Below are 21155 nucleotides of genomic sequence, written 5' to 3' on the forward strand. Positions count from 1 at the left end.
GATGATTGATCATATAATCATATAAACTCTTTTGAAGTATCTCCCGTGACCCGTGTTCTCTGAAATGATTATTTGCAATAAAATATTAACATGAAACCAATTTAAAAGTTTGATTTAAAGAAGAATTAACTAAATTAATAAATATAATATATGGATTTTTTTTTTTACAACGGAAATGTATCAACACTGAACTTACATAAAGGGCTAGTTCACCCAAAAATGAAAATTAAACCATGATTTACTCACGAATACAATCGGAGTTATATAACAAAAAATGTCCTCGCTCTTCGAAGCTTTATAATGGCAGTGAATGGCCTTTTCTGTTTTGAAGTCCATAAAAGTGAATCTATCCATCATAATAAAAGTAATCCTCACGGCTCTGGGGGGTTAATAAAGGCCTTCTGAAGCGAAGCGGTGTGTTTGTGTAAGAAATATATCCATATTTAACACTTTATAAAGTAAAATAACGAGCTTGCGGCCAAATTAAGATATGGATTCCACTTACACCTGCGAGTAATATGTGACGTAGCCTTATGTTACAAGTTCCTTAAATTGCGCTTTAGGCGTAAGTGGAATCCGTATGTTCGTTTTGGCCGGATGCTAATTATTTTACTTAATAAAGTTTTTAGTATGAATGTCATATACACCTAGGATGACTTAAGGGGGAGTAAATCATGGGCTAACGAGCGAAATTGACAACGAAAGCCGAGGAGACTTTCAGACTAAGTTAATGAGTTCATTTATCCGCGTTTTAATATGCTCTCGTTCATAGAGATTTTTAGATGGTTACAGAGGCTTTTTAGGTTGGGTAGAATCTGCAATCTCTGACCCAGTTTGTTAATTGCAATACGCTGTGTTTCCTGCCATCTGGCATCCTGGGGTGTCGAAATACTATTGGGTGAACTGGCAGTGGCCGAGATCACACAAACAAAAACAAAAACAGACATTCCAACACGGAACTCACGTTTCAAATTAAAACAACTGGATGTAGAAGTGTTTTTCAGAGAAATGTGAACTCAATGTGAAATGTAATATTTTTATAAATATCTGGTATTTTTTTGCTTTAGTAGAGTGAAAATTTTACATACAGCACCTTTAAGCTGGACAATGACACTTCTATTGCTGCTGTGCAACCAAAACTAACTTTGTTTCATTAATTTCCTGTTATCAAAGCTGCTGAAACAATCTTGTAAGAAGCATTATACTGTATATAAATAAAGGTGACTTGACTTGATTTTTAAGCTCTTAAAAAAAGAGTAAAGCATGCTTTCCTTTACAGTTTTATAAATGCATTTGAGGGCAAACTAAAAAGTAATATTTGAGAAATTCAGCAAAAAAACAACAAAAAAACGGTTAAAAACTAAACAAAAATATGTGCTAGGCCCATAAATATATATTCACACTTCACAAAAAGAGATACTAGTCTTAGTACACAATATAGAACACAACTGTAAAAATTAAGACAAACACTCTGGAAAAACATGAGTGACATGTGTACATAGTTAAAAGTGAAATGGTTAAAATTGTGTTTTGATATTTTTTCTAAGAAGAAATGGATATTATTCATTCGAAAGCAAATCTGTGAGTTTCAAATTCACTCGTGGGACATCAGCAGATATTCGGCCTGGCTGTAATGGAAACTGACTTGTCCTATTGGTATATCAGGACAGTTATACTAATGTGATTGATAGTACAGTAAAGGTTATAGTGAGCCATCACAAAATTAAATGCAGTAGAGAATCTAGGAGTATCTCTTGGATGTTCCCTCTGGGGCATATACATCTCTCTACCAGTTTTTACAGGCACTGAACCACTCAATTATTGGAAGGCTATAACTGTGAAAGACAAAAATAAATTCTTAAAGGCTCTCCACTGGCCCATAAATGAAAGGTTATTTATTTAAACATTTGTTATCCACCAGATGGCACTGTCAGACAGTCATAATGTCAGCAGCATCACAGCAGTGTAACATTATTCATAACGCCATCGTCACAAATATATGAGTGATTCATGACCCAACTTTACTGCATTTCCCATCTTTTAGGTTGTGAACCCATGAAAACTTATAAGGTCACGAAGTTTAATAAATTAATATTAATATGCGTTGGTATAGAAGTAATATAAAAGCATTAAAAACTAGGCTTGTCTAATAAGCCCTTATACCCATCTAACATTTTCAGTGTCAGAGAGCTGGCTGACATGCTCTTGTAAAAATGATGAATAAAAAAGAAGTCACTCTTTTACGGCCACGACTTCCTGTGTTGCAGTGCAGAGATAATTGGCTCATTAGCAGCAGACTGCGTTGTGGTGGGCTCTTCCTTCCTGTACTAACGGTTGTGGGGGGTGGGGGGCTCTTTATCCCCGATCTGAATAATCACACTGGATCTAAATGTCAGTAGTGTCACTCTAATATGTATTCATAACACGGGGGGTTTTATATATTAAAAGATCTGGGTGGTGATGTAAACCCAAGCTAAAATACACATTTAAACCTGGATTGACACATCTGCAAATCATTTCAAATGAATACATTTAGGCTCTTCTATCTTGTTTCTTGGAAAGCCTTACTAATGCACTATAATAATGCATTCAGAAGTCTTAATAAAGCATTCAGTGTAGGTTTTAAAGGGTTTAAATCTTGCAGACTGTTTTGAACAGAGATAATTTGACAGGTAGCCTATGAGATTGTGGATCCCAACTGGCTTTTCTTCAGGACCAAGATTTTACATATAAACAACAACTGGCCTATGTTGTCATGGCTTCAAATTAGAACTAATTCACCTCGGTTGAATGCCTTCACTGTAAAAAATAAATAAAAAAATCATATGATCAATAAGTTATGACAACATATGTTTTTACTTTGCTATAACTCACCAAAATAAGTTAACAACTTGTTTATAAGTTACACAAGATTCAACAAATTTTGAAGTCAGTTTAATTTAAAGGGTTAGTTCACCCAAAAATGAAAATTGTTCTATAATTTACTTACCCTCAAGCCGGGTGAATATGACTTTCTTCTTTCAGCCAAACTAGCTTCCGGTAACGGCCATCCGCGCAACTTTAAATTTAAAGCCAGTTGTATATGGATTTTTTTTTTTACAAAAATACTTTGTTTCACTTCAGAAGACCTTTATTAACCCCCTGGAGCTGTATGGATTATTTTTTTTATAAATATAACTCCAATTGCCTTGGGCTGACAGAAAAAAGTCACACACCTATGGGCTTGAGGGTGAGCAGGATAATTTTAATTTTTTGGTGAACTAACCGTTTAAGTTGAAATGACTTAAATTCTTATGTTCAATCAACTTGGCAGCAACTTTGTATAGAGTGTTCTGACATCCACAACAAAATATATGTGTAGTGTTTTTGCTTCCCTTTTAAAAGCTTTTTTATTTATTTTGCAATCTATGTATTATATATTTGCATTTAATTCATACCCTATCGGAACAGATATGCAACACATTTTTGGATCACGAACCAGTAAGGGACAATTCAATGTACTCAAATTAAGCAGTGTATTCACCATATATTACATTTTTATACTGTATCAAATCTTTGTCTTTTCTTCGAACAACCCAATTTACTCCACTTTCTCTCTAAAGAGAGTTCGGAGAATGGAAGAAGTGTGTCAGGTTAGTTTGCCTCTCAACTCATGAATAATTTAAATAGCATGAGATTTCATATTAGTGCATATTTAGACATTTTCCGTGTTCTGTCGTAAAAGAAGGACATTGAAGATGACTGGCTTGTCTATGGGGAACTGCAGTCATATAGAGGGGTTAGAACAAACAAACAAATCATTCATTATTTTCACTTGTTAAAATCCCACTTGTAATCAGATCAACAGTTCGTTCTGCGTCTAGAAAATTACACTGCTTGACTGGCATTTTTCAGGTCTTGTGTATTTAGATGTGATGTGAGAGAGAGTTCATTCAAAGGAAAAGCTGAGAGATGCAGGAAACAAGTAGAGGTTATGTTGGAGTGCGTTCCAATCACCTAATGCCCTGTGAAGTGGCCTTCAGATACTATTCGGTCTAGTGAGATTCCAAATCCAAGGGAGTTTTTATGCTTAGTCTGAAAGTAACAGGATATGAAGAGGGAAATGTAGGCTACCCATCAGTCAGTGCACTCATTAGGCTACTACATGAAATGTGGCTAAACCCTAAATGACAACTGGTTACATAACAGTTAAGACGCATACATTAAAATTATAACATTGAAACTTGAATATGCAAGGCTTCCGGTGTCAAAAACAGTCCGTTATACTGCTTGATGTAGTTTATAATTTTATTTTGATTTATCATAGTAATCAAAATAAAACTGGTTTGTAGTGCAAATTGTTTCACCATTTACTGCATGTTGTTTTTCTTGTTGTTTACCAAATATGGCTAATGAATCGGAAGGCTCGCAGATTTTGAAATTGATTTTGCACGTGAATGTCCTGAATGAATCATAGGCTGCATCCAAAATCGCAGCCTATGATTTCCCTACGAAAAACAAATAGGGCCTACTTAAAATGTGGACTCCAAACGGGTCCCTCGTTTCTGCTAGGAACGGTTTTCTTCGCGGAAGTTTTGAGTTTGATGAGCTAATAAAATATTAAAACTCAGTTGAATGTACAGTTATTTAATTATGCCATCCATCCAGTATCGTGGACTCGCTCCCTATTGTTTCAAACAAACGCAGCTGCTGCCATTTTGCGACTAACGTTATTGTTTTGTACACTGTTGGATTATGAGATACAAACAGGTACGATTTTAAAACCAATATATTTTATCCTCATAATTAATTATTTTGCGAAATGCTGTGTAATAAGTGATATGCACAGGGCTGCCAACTCTCACGCATTGAGCGTGAGACACACGCAATTGACCCAATTCTCACGCTCTCACGCCACACCCCCGATTTCTCACGCTTAAGTGTCAACCCGGTAGGTAAAATGCCTGAAAGATGAGTTTATCTATATATCTACCTGTTGAGCCACTCGCGATCGACTAGTTATACCGCAAATTAGTTAAATATCCCGTAATCTAGAGTAAAGATATTGTGCTCCAAACCGCGCGCACGGCAGAGGTAAGCGAGCGAGAGACCTTGCGTGTGCAGACCACCCCCCCCCCGTTAGTAGAGTAGGAGAGTTAGTAGATTAACATGGGAGGATTTGAACTTGAAAAACTGAATATACTGACGCCTCTCCGCGGTTAAAACAACATTCCTTCATATGTTCATTCATGTTTATTTGATGCTATAAATGAACTAGAAGGAAGAGATGATCGGTTCATGAGCAGCTTTAACTGAGGCTCTACAGCGATCTGTCACGACACATTAAAGAGCCACAAAACGGTATTTATTGTTTAAATTTATTTTAAAAATGACCAAATTTGAAAGGTGAGAGACTTTGTTTAATATGTTTAATATCAAAAGTAACAAAGTTAACCTGGTCTGTCCTGTCTGTCAGCGTATTGTCAGTCTCCTCTCTGATCCGCGATGCATTTTTCACTGCGTGAGAACATGGTGTGCGTACATAGCGACAGTAACTAAGGGGGGCGGGTCTTTGTGAAGGGTCAATTGGGATACTCTAATTTCTCACTCGTAAAGGCAATACTCTTGTATTGTTCCTGAATGAATCAGTGGGGTTGAACAAATCCGTTGCATAAAAGAGTCAATGACTGGCTCATAAAGACAGTGGCTGCATCCAAAATCGAATATTCTCTTAAATAGGTACTTATTTTAAATAATTACTTTGCGAGAGCTAAAAAAGTATGTTCTATATAGTATGAATGCAAACTAGTACTGTATTCGAGGTGGTGATGGCTTGCTTTTGGTGTGAGAGACCCGGGTTGGAAGCTACTGTGAGACACCAATGTGTCCCTGAGCAAGTTGCTCCAGAGGCGTGCGACCACTGACATATAACAATTGTAAGTCGCTTTGGATAAAAGCGTCAGCTAAATGAATAAATGTAAATATATTCACCATGTTGTCATTATCATGTGTTGTCAGTTGTGTCGCTTCACTGCCGTTCACAAATCCTCTCCTGTGGTCTCATGGGATAGTAAATCGCCATTGAATGTACACTTCAGAATCTTGCCGGAAGAAGTAGGTCATTTGGCTTCTTTTTACCTACTCTTTTAGGAGTACAGTGAATTCGAACACGCCACTCTTGTCTCATAGTTTTTCGACAACTATACAGTATAAGTATGCGATTTCGGTTGCAGCCTGAATAACACACAAATCATGTGAAGCTAGACATCTCCTGATTGGCATGTAGGAAACCTTGAACACTGCTCAGGGACCCTATGAAGCAGAACACAGCTTATCACAAGGAAGACATTCATCCTTTTTCATGAGTCCTGGTTGCCATGTGACCATCCAGGCAGTGATTAGAAACAAATTAAAGATGTGATTTCACAAGTTCCACCTGCTTTACCGAGGAATTAATCACTGGCCTCAATCAATGATGCTATCTGGGACTGGTGGTAAAAAGACTCTGGCATGATTAATGGCGACGACCTTCTCCATGACCCAGACTCCTCTTCTCAAATCTCTTCCATTTAGATGTGACCTCAGGACAGGAAGTTTTGTAAGGAGCCCACAGCATGCTAATGCTACCAACAATCCACAATAGATCGAGCAACAGCACACCATGGCTCACTAACTGCCCTGCTCAGTGCTGTCGGATCTCAGCATGTCCTTTTTAAGACAAGGCACCTTGGGAATGATGTTTCAAACATGCAGAGAACAAGTACTGCATCTTCATGATTCAGAGATTACGTGGAATGTTCTGTGATCCAAACCGTTCCGCTTAGCAACAAGTTTCTTGTTTAATTCGCCTCATTTACGAGCTGATTTGCTCTGCTTTGGGGTGTGACCTGCATGGTAAAGGCTATGTAAATGCCATTTGCCAAGTTCAGATTTCTCTTGCCTCTCGCTCTTCATTTCACCTCCACTTCCTCCACTGCTGGTTTTTAGTCAGTGGCAGTAAAAAGGCTCCTTTTAGGGCAGAGGATAGAGATAATGAAAAGTCCCTGGTCTTGTGAATGTTTCATTTGTTTTAAAGAGATTGAAATTGGATGGCAGATGGGTAATAAGCTTTCTTTCTATTCCCCCACAGACATATGGACAGTGCACACATCCACACAATCACTCTTTCTTTTCTCTTTGCAAACATACACACACATTTTTAATTATGCTCGACAGTGCCGGCGGCCCTGCTCTGTGTGACCGGTCAATGTACATTCAGGCAACAGTAAGCATTGTCATTACCATCATTACGTTAAGAGATGGGCTTGACGAGTCCTTTTTACCACACCGTTGCCAGGTTCTCTCTCTGTTTCTCTTTCTCTCTCTCTCTCTCTCTCTCTCTCTCTTTCTCTCTCTCTCTCTCTTTCTCATTGTATCATTGTTATAAACTCTTAATCAGACACTGTTGTGCCGCAGAGGCTGTTGCGCTGGTCATTTATGTATCTCAATTATTTATGCATGGGTTTATTTGCTCGTTAATTTGCATTCATTGGGAAATTAAACACATGAGACATTTCGGGTCCTCCATTATTCGACTACAGCACTTATCCCTTTCTGTGACAGAGAATATGAAACACTCTACAAAACAAACAAAGCTGATAATGAGCCAAAACTGATAAAAACAGAGGGCTGAATTTAATCCAAGATCATATGAAATGATCTGTTTTGCTCAGCCAAGCTTATGAACCTTTATAAGACTGAACAAAAGAGGTCAGAATTGTGTGATCTCTGCATCAAAGGGTCATAGATAGTGTTGGAAAAAGAATGGTTTCAATCAGGTTTCCCCAAATTCTCCATTGGTCAAACAAACTCACAGTCAATGACAGGCTAGTGCAGATGCTCAGATTAGCGATGGAAAGCCTGAAGCTTTTCGAAACGCTAAATCAATATAACCAATTGCTTTGCAAAATGATTCATTGATTCGAATTCACCAGATCTATGGCCTCCAGCTGCGCAGACCATGAGAATTCAAACGTTTTGAAACCAAGGTTCGAAACAGTTTGGCTGCATTCGAAATATATACAGTAGGCAAAAAACTGTATGTGACAAAAGAAGTATATCTGAATTCACAGTATACTCATAAAAGAGTAGGCAAAAAGTACCCAGAAGACCCATTACTTCCAGTGATTTTGAAGTGTGCGATTGACAGATACCATGAAGGCACAGGAGAAGATTTGTGAAAAGGTGTGTTCGACTTGAAGTGGCTCTGCGCGCACCAATCAGAGCCATCTGCTCTCTAATTTACTCATTACTAGATTAGAGACAAAAAGAGCAGAGTTTTGTAGTGCAGGAGTCATGGCGTTTACACTTTTTAGGGGAATTAGCCAACACATTTATAGTTAAATCTGCATATTATTGAAAAAGTCAAGTCAAATCTTTTTAATAAATCAGCTGATTCAGCTTATGAAATCAGTCTGAATGATTCATTCAGGAATCAGCCTGATGCAGTTCTCGAGTTCGAACTCTTTGACTCACTCAAGGATCTGGTCATGGGCACTTAGTTATTTGACAAGACTTGGGAAGTAAAATTGCCTGTGTTTGCATCCATTTTGCAGTTTGAAATTTGAATGAACTATTCATGCATGGGGAAAAAACGATAAGCAGTAGAAAGTAAGTTATATGTGTTTGAAAAACATGAGGGTGAGTAAATAATGACAGAAATTCTATTGGCTGGTATAATAAAAAAAAAAATTGCCATTCTTCTCTAATCAGATAAATTAATTAATTAATTAAATTAATTAATAAATTAATAAAACGCCTATAAAACACACACACACACACACACACACACACACACACACACACACACACACACACACACACACACACACACACACACACACACACACACACACACACACACACACACACACACACACACACACACAATGCAGATATTAGAAGACCAGTCAGATATGACATACTTGTGTCCATCAGACGTCTTCATATATTTGTCTGTACCTAAATAGAATGCATATGTGCGTTTTTGTTTTCAGATGGGCATTCAGATGTCTATGTTTCTGATTGAGTAAATGTGGGCGCCGCATGTCACTATATATTAAAGTCAGTAAAAGAAAAATAAAAAAAGTGTTACTCACGCCTGTCATCCCCCAGCCCCAGCCGGCTACGGACCGTTAAATGACAGTGACGTTCCATGCCTAAAACTGGAGCCCAGGAGGCCAGCACCTGTAAGAGAGAGACAGGGACAGAGATAGAAAGAGACCCTTCATGTCTTCCGTCCGAATCATCAGGTCTTTGACTTCATGCCTCACATCTGACCTGGGAGAAGGTACATTTGACCTACAAGTCGGGTTGTATAGCTAAAATTTAAGTTGACTTTAATGCAGACTTGATATTCTCTGTGCCTCATCCCATTTTGCTAAAAAATTAATGCACTGAATCAGTATTGCTAAAATGCTTTGGAAGTGACTTTCAGCAAGTTTTCATGCAAGTAAATGATCAGTAATCAAATAAGTAGCCTACCTGGACTAGTTTAATGTCGAGCCATGCTTTTTGATTGTGCTCAAAGTGCTTTTAACTGCCAGAGCAAATACAAAACCTAATGGTTCCGTGATTCTTCTAAATAGCACTACTATTGATTACTTCTACTTTCTTCTCAGCACTTTGTGCCACTTCCCGTCTGACTCACTCAGTTCTTATACGCACGCACGCACGCACGCACGCACGCACGCACGCACGCACGCACGCACGCACGCACGCACGCACGCACGCACGCACGCACGCACGCACGCACGCACGCACGCACGCACGCACGCACGCACACACACACACACACACACACACACACACACACACACACACACACACACACACACACACACACTGTACCGGTCAAAAGTTTGGAAACATTACCATCAGGGCCGGGCTGCTTGGGGCCCCCTGGCCACAAGTGACATAAATGAATGAATGAATATGAATGAATGAATGATTAATTCGAGACAAGAAAATTCTGATTTCATAATCAATATACCTGCCAACAACTGCTGCTGTGTCTGCACAATTCGTGCGCAACTGTGCATAGTCACGGTAATAGTAAGCCATGTCACAAAAAATGACCTGTCCCTCTGGTGCCGAAAATAGAAAGAGGAAAAGGACAAAGAGGGAGAAAAAAGAGCAAGATAAAGTATATTTGCATTATTATTTACGGTGTGTTTTGTGCAGCAATTGACCCATTCCTATCTACGGCAAGCCCCGAGGGGAAAAATACATTGCATACACACATATACAGGTCCTTCTCAAAAAATTTGCATATTGTGATAAAGTTAATTATTTTCCATAATGTAATGATAAAAATTAAACTTTCATATATTCTAGATTCATTCCACACCAACTGAAATATTTCAGGTCTTTTATTGTTTTAATACTGATGATTTTGGCATACAGCTCATGAAAACCCAAAATTCCTATCTCAAAAAATTAGCATATTTCATCCGACCAATAAAAGAAGTGTTTTTAAAACAAAAAAAGTCAACCTTCAAATAATTATGTTCAGTTATGCACTCAATACTTGGTCGGGAATACTTTTGCAGAAATGACTGCTTCAATGCGGCGTGGCATGGAGGCAATCAGCCTGTGGGACTGCTGAGGTGTTATGGAGACCCAGGATGCTTCGATAGCGGCCTTAAACTCATCCAGAGTGTTGGGTCTTGCGTCTCTCAACTTTCTCTTCACAATATCCCACAGATTCTCTATGGGGTTCAGGTCAGGAGAGTTGGCAGGCCAATTGAGCACAGTAATACCATGGTCAGTAAACCATTTACCAGTGGTTTTGGCACTGTGAGCAGGTGCCAGGTCGTGCTGAAAAATGAAATCTTCATCTCCATAAAGCTTTTCAGCAGATGGAAGCACGAAGTGCTCCAAAATCTCCTGATAGCTAGCTGCATTGACCCTGCCCTTGATAAAATACAGTGGACCAACACCAGCAGCTGACATGGCACCACAGACCATCACTGACTGTGGGTACTTGACACTGGACTTCAGGCATTTCCTTCTCCCCAGTCTTCCTCCAGACTCTGGCACCTTGATTTCCGAATGACATGCAAAATTTGCTTTCATCCGAAAAAAGTACTTTGGACCACTGAGCAACAGTCCAGTGCTGCTTCTCTGTAGCCCAGGTCAGGCGCTTCTGCCGCTGTTTCTGGTTCAAAAGTGGCTTGACCTGGGGAATGCGGCACCTGTAGCCCATTTCCTGCACATGCCTGTGCACGGTGGCTCTGGATGTTTCTACTCCAGACTCAGTCCACTGCTTCCGCAGGTCCCCCAAGGTCTGGAATCGGTCCATCTCCATAATCTTCCTCAGGGTCCGGTCACCTCTTCTCGTTGTGCAGCGTTTTTTGCCACACTTTTTCCTTCCCAAAGACTTCCCACTGAGGTGCCTTGATACAGCACTCTGGGAACAGCCTATTTGTTCAGAAATTTCTTTCTGTGTCTTACCCTCTTGCTTGAGTAATGAAACAGGCTGGGAGTTTTTAAAAGCCTCAGGAATCTTTTGCAGGTGTTTAGTGTTAATTAGTTGATTCAGATGATTAGGTTAATAGCTCGTTTAGAGACCCTTTTCATGATATGCTAATTTTTTGAAATAGGAATTTTGGGTTTTCATGAGCTGTATGCCAAAGCATCAGTATTAAAACAATAAAAGACCTGAAGTATTTCAGTTGGTGTGCAATGAATCTAAAATATATGAAAGTTTAATTTTTATCATTACATTATGGAAAATAATTAACTTTATCACAATATGCTAATTTTTTGACAAGGACCTGTACAACGAGCGCCAATACATCATTACCGGTATTATAGTATAATAGTAACAGACTTTGTTGGATTCTGTCATGTACAATCCAACAAAGTCTGTTACAATAACAATAAAAAAAGATTTTGAGGACAGTTACACTGTATTGAGACAGTTGAGAAATAATAATATTTTTACAGTTTTCAACAATAATTGTCATTGTTGAACCCTTGCTCTTATTATGTTTCTGATTCCTCAGTTTTGTCATTATTTTAGCAAATAATTTATTTGATAAGTTTTGAGATAATTTGTTTTAAGAAGTTTCAAAGAGTTAGTAAAAGAGTGAAGTAAAAGTTAAAACTTTTTTATTTAAGTAGGCTATCTATTTTTCATTAAGTATTTATTTTGTATTAATACATTACCTCACTGTATTAATTTATAATGTATCATTATTGCGTGATATTTGTGTCAATAATCGTCAAGCACAGGTGACTTCGCGTAGTGGGCCCCCAAATCAAACTCTGCTTAGGGCCCCCAAAAGGCTTGGGCCGGCTCGGATTACTATTGTTAATGCTTTTGAAAGAAGTCTCTCATGCTCATCAAGCCTGCATTTATTTGATCAAAATTACAGAAAAAAACAGTAACTTTATTAAATATTATTACAACTTAAAATAAAGGTTTTCTATTTTAATGTACTTTAAAATGCAATTTATTTCTGTGTTACAAAGCTGAATTTTCAGCATCATTACTCACATGAACCTTCAGAAATCATTCTAATATGCTGATTTATTATAAATTTTGGAAACAGTTGTGCTGCTTATCACTCCATATAAACTATAAACTGGCACTGCATGTTTTGTGTATATAAAATACATATATATTATATCAATATATAATGATGCATGCTAAAATGTATAATTGACTGTTGTCAATACCTCTTTTTTCTATATAAAGTTATTTATGAGTTTATGGAAATAATTGCTATGTAACAGTATATAATAAAAATGTACTGACCTAGAAGTCACAATAAAATATTTAAATTAAATACATAAATATATAAAAGGGTTCACTTTGACTTGGTGTTTCATATGACACTTGACTTGCACCCCCCCCCCCCCCCCACCTTTATAAGCATATGCTGTTTTTGCAACATGCTCTTAAATAAACCTACTGACAGAAACAGAAATTCAAACTATACATATGAATAAAAGATTACCAGTGAATGTTGGATCTTTAAAATTGTGACGTGGGAGGGAAGGTGATGTTTTCCTTAATGAGAGAAACGCTGATTGCTATGTGTTAAAAAAAGAGGTGAAGAACAAAGACTTTGCTTGCGTTTTATAGTTCACAGTTTTTCTGTTTGTCACGTTTAGGGTGGAAAATTAGCACTCACAACCCTGTTTAATGTCACACCTATAACAAAGTGCCTGCATTATATACACACAAACAGACACAAACACACACACACACACACACACAAATAAATGGAGCAAGAGAGAATTACAATAATGTGGTTCTTGCACATTACTCTTGAGTTACTGGCTTCCGCAGTACGTCTAATGTGACATATTACGTTGTCAAGGCAGACTCTTAAAAGCATTTCCTAATACTGCCAGCATTATACAGGACCTATTTCTAAGAACTCAGAACCCAGTGTAAAAAGGGCTTGTTTTTGCTTTACATTTTTTTCAATTGTTTACACGCAATTTTTAAAACCGGGTTCTTTTTTTCAAATTGTAATCACAATTATCCAAACACCACACTCAATTGGCATAATTCCTATATTGTTTGCAAAACACACACTTCTGTCAAAACATACACACTTCAGTCAAAAGATATACACATATTTGTGAAAATGCTATTAGTTTTCATTTAACCAACACAGTCCTCAATGATCAGACACTATTGCAACCAGTTTCACACTGCTGTGATAAATAAAAAACACATTTGTAAAAAAACTATTTTTAGGAAATAGCATGTGCTAGTTCTCTTATGAGAGTATCTCTCGTACTGCGTAATATCTTACGCTATGGGGAAAACCTCTTTTCCACGAGATATTGAAGCCAAATATTATCCTTAATTTTTAATCAATTTGTAAAACGCTTTGCGACAGCATGCAGACATAGGCAAGGCAGCTTGCGTGCCTATTGGCTGACCTGTGGCAAAAGCAGCAGCCTATCGACAGAGGCCCTGCGAGACATGACACCCAATGGGGGCACCTCACGCCCATATACGTCACATCCCGCCAGTATAGGCGTGGCCTTGGCCTATAAATACAGATCGATAGGCTGATACAAACTGATTTTCATCTCTTCAGCGAAGCATCTGCATCGCTGGATCCGGAGTGAGAAGCCGCGCCGTCTGAGGAAAAGCATACAGCGGGACGAGCCTTTGAGTCTGAAGTCGCTGGCATCGCCGCCTTTAGCCGCCGTACCTGCTACGCTTTCCGGCGTCATATCCTTTTCATTACAAGTGTGTGTGTGTGTTCGCCGCTGCGACACACACTTTTTTCACTGTTTCTCTCCCTCCTGAAAGAGCTGCGTCTTTTTCAAGATGCATAGGTCCTGCGGCTCATGTCGAGCCACACTCAGTGAAGAGGATCGCCTCATCTGCGTTTCCTGCCTGGGTGAGGATCATGCGGCTCTCGCTCTCGTCGACGGCGGATGCCATCACTGTGAGCTACTGCCTATGGTGACTCTGAGGACTTGCCTGGCATCTTTCTCAGAGCCTGCAACTTCAACCCGCTGCAGCGCCGCGCCGTAAAAAGCGCCGTGCCCAGCGCGGCCCCTAGCCTTCTCCTGCCCGCCAAAGCTCTCCGGTTCGCCCGCCAGCTTCGCCGGTATCGCTCGAGTCCCTCACCGACGGAGGTCGACGAAACAGCCCCGAGCCTTCTCCAGCCCGTGATAGCTCGCCGGTTCACCCTTCAGCTTTACCAGCTTCACTCGAGTCGCTCACTGACGGACAACGGCCGCCGCGCGGCGCCGCTTCCGCCATTAATGACGACGAGATAGCTGCATCTGTAGAGAAGGCCAGCTGCTCTATCCTGGCGTCGGACAGAGCTCGCCCAATCGCCAGGATTGGGCGAGCTCTGTGGACCTACCCCCTTCTGCCCGCGAGTCGTCAGGGAAACGGACCAGCATCAAAACTGCGGATAGCTTTCTTTACGTTATAAGAAAGCTACCCCGCCCCCCGTGGGCATGCGTTACCGGCGAAATGAGGAAAGAGTGTGTTTTTAGTCCCGCCGAGGCCGGACCAATCTCCATTTCTCAAACATTTCTCAGCTCCTCTTAGTTTGAGCGGCTGAAAATGTCAATATTGCAGCAATGAGCCTGTTGTATAACACGCGCGCCTGCAAACAAACGCCAACACACACAAAACTGTAATGACGCTCTCTTATCTGCTCGATCTATTTTAAGCTTTTGTCGTTTCCCCCTGTGGCTCAGTGGCGAAGCTCAAAGCCTTCGCACGGGAGACCTGTGTTCGATCCCAGCTCTCGCAGCAGATAAAATGTAGTCTCGCCGCAGCCAGACTTGCACCGAAACTTTTCGCTCGTTCAGTTCCAAGAAAATACGACTGTTCCAGTGTATTTTGCAGTAAACAAGCCGGTACCATGGCCCGCTTGCCTGCACAAAAATGCCGTTTCCACGGCGACCCAAAAAATCTTATAAGCAGTGTAATTTCTGGTATTCCGGCCACAGCCGATGGTGTTATGAGTGTAATAAAAACGCCCACTGCCCAGTGTTCATTTCTACACACAAACACAGCCCGCCACAGTGCAGGGCTCGCACAAATGAGATCGACTCATGTCATTGTGCATTAAATGTAGTGAAATTGCCCACAACCCAGTGCCCACAGACACTACACACTGCATGTGCCACGTTTTCTGTAAAACGAAACCAACACACATACAGTCAGCTAAGTGTTTAAGGTGTTACGGTGTTTAAGTCTCGCCGCGGCCAGACTCCACTGAAACTTCTCGCTCGTTCAGTTCCAAACACTGACTGTCCAATGAGTGTATTTTCTGGTATTCCGGCCACGGCCGATGGTGTTATGAGTGTTGTAAGAATGCCCACGTCTCAGTGCCCATTCCCACACACAGACACAGCCCGCCACAATTCAGGGCTAGCACAAATAAAAGCGACTCATGTCGATTGTGCAAAAAAATGTAGTGAATGTGCCCACAACACAGTGCCCACAAACACTACACGTGCGTGTCCCTCGGTTTCTGTAAAAACTAAACCGACACACATTCAGTCAGCACAAGCCGACGGTGTTATCAGTGCAGTGAATGTGCCCGCTGTCCCGCGCCCACATTCCCTCACAGACACGCTCATTCATTCAAGCCCACGGAGTTTGTCCCACCTGCTCTCTCTCCACAACCGGTTATAGAGAATTCAAGCGCGACCAGGCTGCCCGCCGTGATCGGCGCGCCTCCCGCCTCGCACACTGTAAACACAGTGTTTATGTCTCAGCACACCGGAGCTCTGCCACCGCCGCAATGCAGCGGCCAGAGCCCGGATTTCATTCTACCCCTAGCTATTCACGCAGATGCGTGGGCAAAGCTTCCCGGGGTATCAGAGTGGGCGTTGAACACTATAAAAAGAGGCTATTCGCTACAGTTCGCTCGACGTCCCCGCCGTTACACGGCGCGAGTCGAAACCACGGTGAACAACGAAGTATCTCATCTACTTCGAGCCGAAATAGCGAACCTGCTGAGAAAAGGGGCCGTAGAACTTTTATCTCAGGCTCAGAGCGAAGGGGGGCTATACAGCAGATGTTTTCTGGTACCGAAGAAAGACGGGGGTCTCAGACCCATTCTAGATCTGCGACAGCTGAACAGAGTGCTTATAAAGCGCCAGTTCAGAATGCTGACAACCAGGAAAATTCTCGCGCAAATGCGCCAAGGAGACTGGTTTATGTCAATAGATCTGAAGGACGCCTATTTCCAAATACAAATAGCGTCACGTCACAAGCGATTCTTGAGATTCGCCTTCGAGGGCAAGGCTTATCAATACACAGTCCTACCGTTCGGCCTGTCTTTGGCACCCCGTACATTTACGAACTGCATAGACGCGGCTCTCGCACCCCTGAGACTTCGGGGCATGCGAGTGTTGAACTACTTGGACGATTGGCTGATTCTAGCTCGATCACATTCAGAGCTCATTGAACACAGGACCACATTGCTCGAGCATCTCGAGAATCTGGGTCTCACAGTCAATTGGGCGAAAAGTTCGCTGTTTCCCAGCCAGAAAATCTCTTTTCTGGGAACAGTGCTGGACTTGCTGTCTATGACAGCATGTCTATCGCCAGAGCGAGAACTGGACATTCAGCACGCCGCGAAATCCTTCCGCCGCGGCTCTATAGTCCCGCTCAAAAGGTTTCAGAAGATGCTGGGCCTTATGGCTTCGGCATCGTCAGTGCTCCAGCTGGGCTTGCTTCGCATGCGCCCACTGCAGTTATGGCTGAAAGTGCGAGTTCCACCCCGGGCATGGACCTCTGGTCTGTTTCGCCTCAGGGTCGACCTGAAATGTGCTTCGGCTCTGGAACCTTGGAAAATAGCCGACTGGTATCAGTCAGACGTGAGTCTGGGGACTTCCTCGAGTGTGACGGTGGTGTCCACGGACGCCTCCACCTCGGGATGGGGAGCGCTGCTCGAGGGCAACCCGTTCTTCGGCCAGTGGTCAGAACGGGAGAAGCTCCTGCACATAAACTGTCTAGAAATGCTAGCAGTAGACAACGCGCTACGGCGCTTTTGTCCCCAGATAAAAGGCCACCATGTCTTAGTCCGGTCGGACAACATGTCAGTGGTGGCATACATAAATCACCAGGGTGGCGTCAGGTCCCGAAACCTTTACTGGCTGACGGAACGCCTCCTGGTCTGGGCTCAGCACAACCTGCGTTCACTGAAAGCAGCGCATGTGCCTGGTCGCCTGAATCTGGGACCAGACTGTCTGTCCAGAAACAATGTCCCAGCAGGGGAGTGGTCGCTGCACCCGCAGACGATCCAACTGCTGTGGGACACATTCGACAGAGCGCAGGTGGACCTGTTCGCGTCCCAAGAAAACGCTCACTCTCCGAACTTTTTCTCCAAGAGCAGGGATGCGCTGGCCCACGGATGGCCCCGCTGCCCCCTCTATGCTTTTCCCCCCGTCTCGCTCCTGCCTCAGGTGCTAGAACGGATCAGGGAAAACGGATGCCCAGTGTTTCTCGTGGCTCCGCTCTGGACAGACCAGAACTGGTTCCCAGTCTTGATGCGGCTCACCAGCACTGCCCCGTGGCCGTGAGGAGAGACCTCCTCTCTCAGGCAAAGGGCTCGATTTGGCATCCTCGCCCGTATTTATGGTCCCTACATGCATGGGCCATCAACAGGTACCCGCTAACCTCCCAGAGGGAGTGTTAAATACAATCACGCAGGCTAGAGCCTCGTCTACTAGACGGCTCTATTCCTCAAAGTGGTCAGTGTTCTCTGCCTGGTGTCAAGCTCAGGGCTTTTCACCCGCAGACTGTGGGGTTATGGAAGTGCTCTCCTTCCTTCAGGAGCTGCTGGATAAGGGCAGGACCCCATCCACGCTCAAAGTGTACGTGGCGGCCATAGCGGCATTTGCAAAACCGACGTCTGGCCAGTCACTGGGGAAAAACGACCTGGTCGTGCGATTCCTCAGGGGAGCTCGGAGGCTGAATCCTCCCAGACCCCCCTCAGTCCCTGTTTGGGACCTTTCTACGGTTTTGGAAGCCATGAAAGGTGCCCCATTCGAGCCAATCCATTTGTCAGACATGAAACATCTGTCTCTCAAAACAGTATTCCTTATGGCTCTCGCTTCAGTGAAACGTGTAGGGGACTTGCAAGTGCTTTCAGTAAGCGCGTCATGCATGGAGTTTGGGCCTAATGACTCAAAAGTCATACTCAAACCAAGGCACGGGTACGTGCCCAAATCTCTCAACACACCGTTCAGGGCCCAGGTTATATCCCTGTGCGCCCTCCCGGCTCGTGATGAGGAGGAGGATGCGAGTCTCCTCTGCCCTGTCAGGGCACTGAGAGCTTATGTGTCCCGCTCGTCGGTCTTCAGAAAGACAGAGCAGCTCTTCGTTTTGTTTGGCGGACGCTCCAAGGGACTGGCCGCATCATAAGAGCCTATCCAGATGGATAGTTGATGCCATAGTGCTGGCTTACACTTCTAAGGGTCTGCAGTGTCCTTTGGGTGTCAGAGCGCACTCCACGAGAGGTATGGACTCGTCGTGGGCGTGGTCTAGCGGGATCTCCTTGCAAGATATCTGTATGGCGGAAGGGTTTTATAACCTAGAGGTTCCCGCCTTACAGGCTAAGCTGCTGTCGGTCTAGAATTCAGTATTATCTGTCCTGCTGCGCCGGCGCAGAATGCTGAGTCGTTGCTTATGCACACTGATCGAGAGAACAGCTCCACGGTTGCTGAATAACCCGTACTGTTACCCAGTTCAGGCTGAACAAGTTCAGCCTGTCTGTGTGAAACACTGTTAACATAACTAGCTCCTGTAGGATGCTATTTCATGGGGAATGATGCTTGCAGCCTCTCTTCCCCGACTCTCTGTGAGTCTATGGCGATTATGCACTATATAGGCCCCGGGCTACTGCCCTTGGGACTTTAGTGTCAGATCCCAGAACGCACGGCATGTTGCATTGTGTACCCCATAGCGTAAGATATTACGCAGTACGAGAGATACTCTCGTAAGAGAACGTACTCGGTTACTAACGTAACCTCGGTTCTCTCTAGAGAGGGAACGAGTACTGCGTATCTTGCCGTGCATGCTACAGCTTGGTTCGCTTCAGCGATGAAAACCAGTTTGTATCAGCCTATCGATCTTTATTTATAGGCCAAGGCCACGCCTATTCTGGCGGGACGTGACGTATATGGGCGTGAAGTGCCCCCATTGGGTGTCATGTCTCGCAGGGGCTCTGTCGATAGGCTGCTGCTTTTGCCACAGGTCAGCCAATAGGCACGCAAGCTGCCTTGCCTATGTCTGCATGCTGTCGCAAAGCGTTTTACCTTGATTAAAAATTAAGGATAATTTTTGGCTTCAATATCTCGTGGAAAAGAGGTTTTCCCCATAGCGTAAGATATTACGCAGTACTCGTTCCCTCTCTAGAGAAAACCGAGGTTACGTTAGTAACGGAGTACGATTTTTGGCCAGACATTGTTATGTAAGGGATAATTTAGATGAGAAAAAATTTGTGACAAACAAACAACATTCTTCATGATTAGTTTGAGATATAGGGAGAATGTACACAAATAGGCCTACTATAAACTTACCAAGCACTGCACAACACTGATTTCTGCAGACTCTGCAGACTATTTCTGAAGACTATTTCTTACCATAATCAGTAACAGTAATCAACCAACAATGAAATCAATGAAAAAAGTAAAATCTGTAGACAAATGAAAATTACTGCATGAAGTACTTACAGTTTGACTCTGAAGAAAAACTACTGTAAAAGCAACAATAATACTGTAACTATTCAGTTACAGTATCAACCAGAGATTTGGTTGAACTCTTTGTCCAGCTTCCATTGGTCTCAGTCCATGGTTGATAACATGGTCAATAAGTGTTGCACGGATTTCTTGAGTCACATTTGGTCCTCGTCTTCTTTTTTCAGGTTCTATCAACTCTACAAGTCCTTCTCTACCTCTTCCTCTACTTAGGCCTCTTCCTCTATCCCCTTTTTCTCCTCTTCCTCTACCTGGGCCTCCTCCTCTACCTCCTTCACCTCTTCCTCTACCTCCTTCACCTCTTCCTCTACCTCCTTCTCCTCTTCCTCTACCTCCTTCATCTCTTCCTCTACCTCCTTCTCCTCTTCCTCTACCTGCTTCATCTCCTTTTTGAGCTCCCCCTCTTATTCTCACTCTTCTTCTTCTTCTTCTTCTAGCTCCTTCCATTTTTGTTGAAGACAGGTGAACTCACCTGCTGCCTTTTATAGCACACCTGAGTGCTGCGTTTTCAAATTAGCACATGTGTGCTTCCACGCATGATGGATGTGCATATCCAATTCATTCATTAGTATGGTCAATGGCAAACCATGGCTTTTTAATGACAAGGAAGTAACCTCACAATCCTTATCTGTGTCTAAGGTGTGAAAATGTGTGTAGAGTTTTACAAATCACTGTGTAATGTTTTGCAAAAAGGGTGAAGCTGACAACGTGCTTACAATTGTGCAAATCTAGGCTGGTGTTTTGCTCCTTGAGTGTAAGGTTTTGCTAATAGTGGGAAAGTTTTGATTTTAGTGTGTAAGCAATTGAAAAAAACTGTAATAGCAGCACAACTATACTGACATCATTTGACATATACAGAGTAGACCAGAGTAAAGAAATGTGTACTTAAATGCAAAGAAATGGATTTATATATCTCAAACAAATAA

The 21155-nt window shown here is 42.3% G+C and overlaps 1 protein-coding gene across 6 annotated transcripts in view; it reads right to left on the bottom strand.

Moving 5' to 3' along the window:
• Positions 1-21155, bottom strand: part of mapk13 (mitogen-activated protein kinase 13) — a 65861-nt gene that overhangs the window by 12586 nt on the left and 32120 nt on the right. For 3 of the 6 annotated variants that reach the window (XM_077223635.1, XM_077223637.1, XM_077223638.1), the window contains one exon: positions 9117-9204. The exons of 2 other annotated variants lie outside the window; for them this stretch is intronic. The gene's annotated coding sequence lies outside the window, so the exon portion shown is untranslated. Of the gene's footprint in view, positions 1-9116; positions 9205-10009; positions 10104-21155 lie in introns of those variants that run through there. One more of the 6 variants, XM_077223639.1, reaches the window with a different exon arrangement.

The sequence above is a fragment of the Siphateles boraxobius genome, unplaced genomic scaffold (assembly GCF_051911475.1).
Source record: "Siphateles boraxobius isolate OS27281-9 unplaced genomic scaffold, OSU_SipBor_1 9, whole genome shotgun sequence".
NCBI classification, from domain to species: Eukaryota; Metazoa; Chordata; class Actinopteri; order Cypriniformes; family Leuciscidae; genus Siphateles; species Siphateles boraxobius.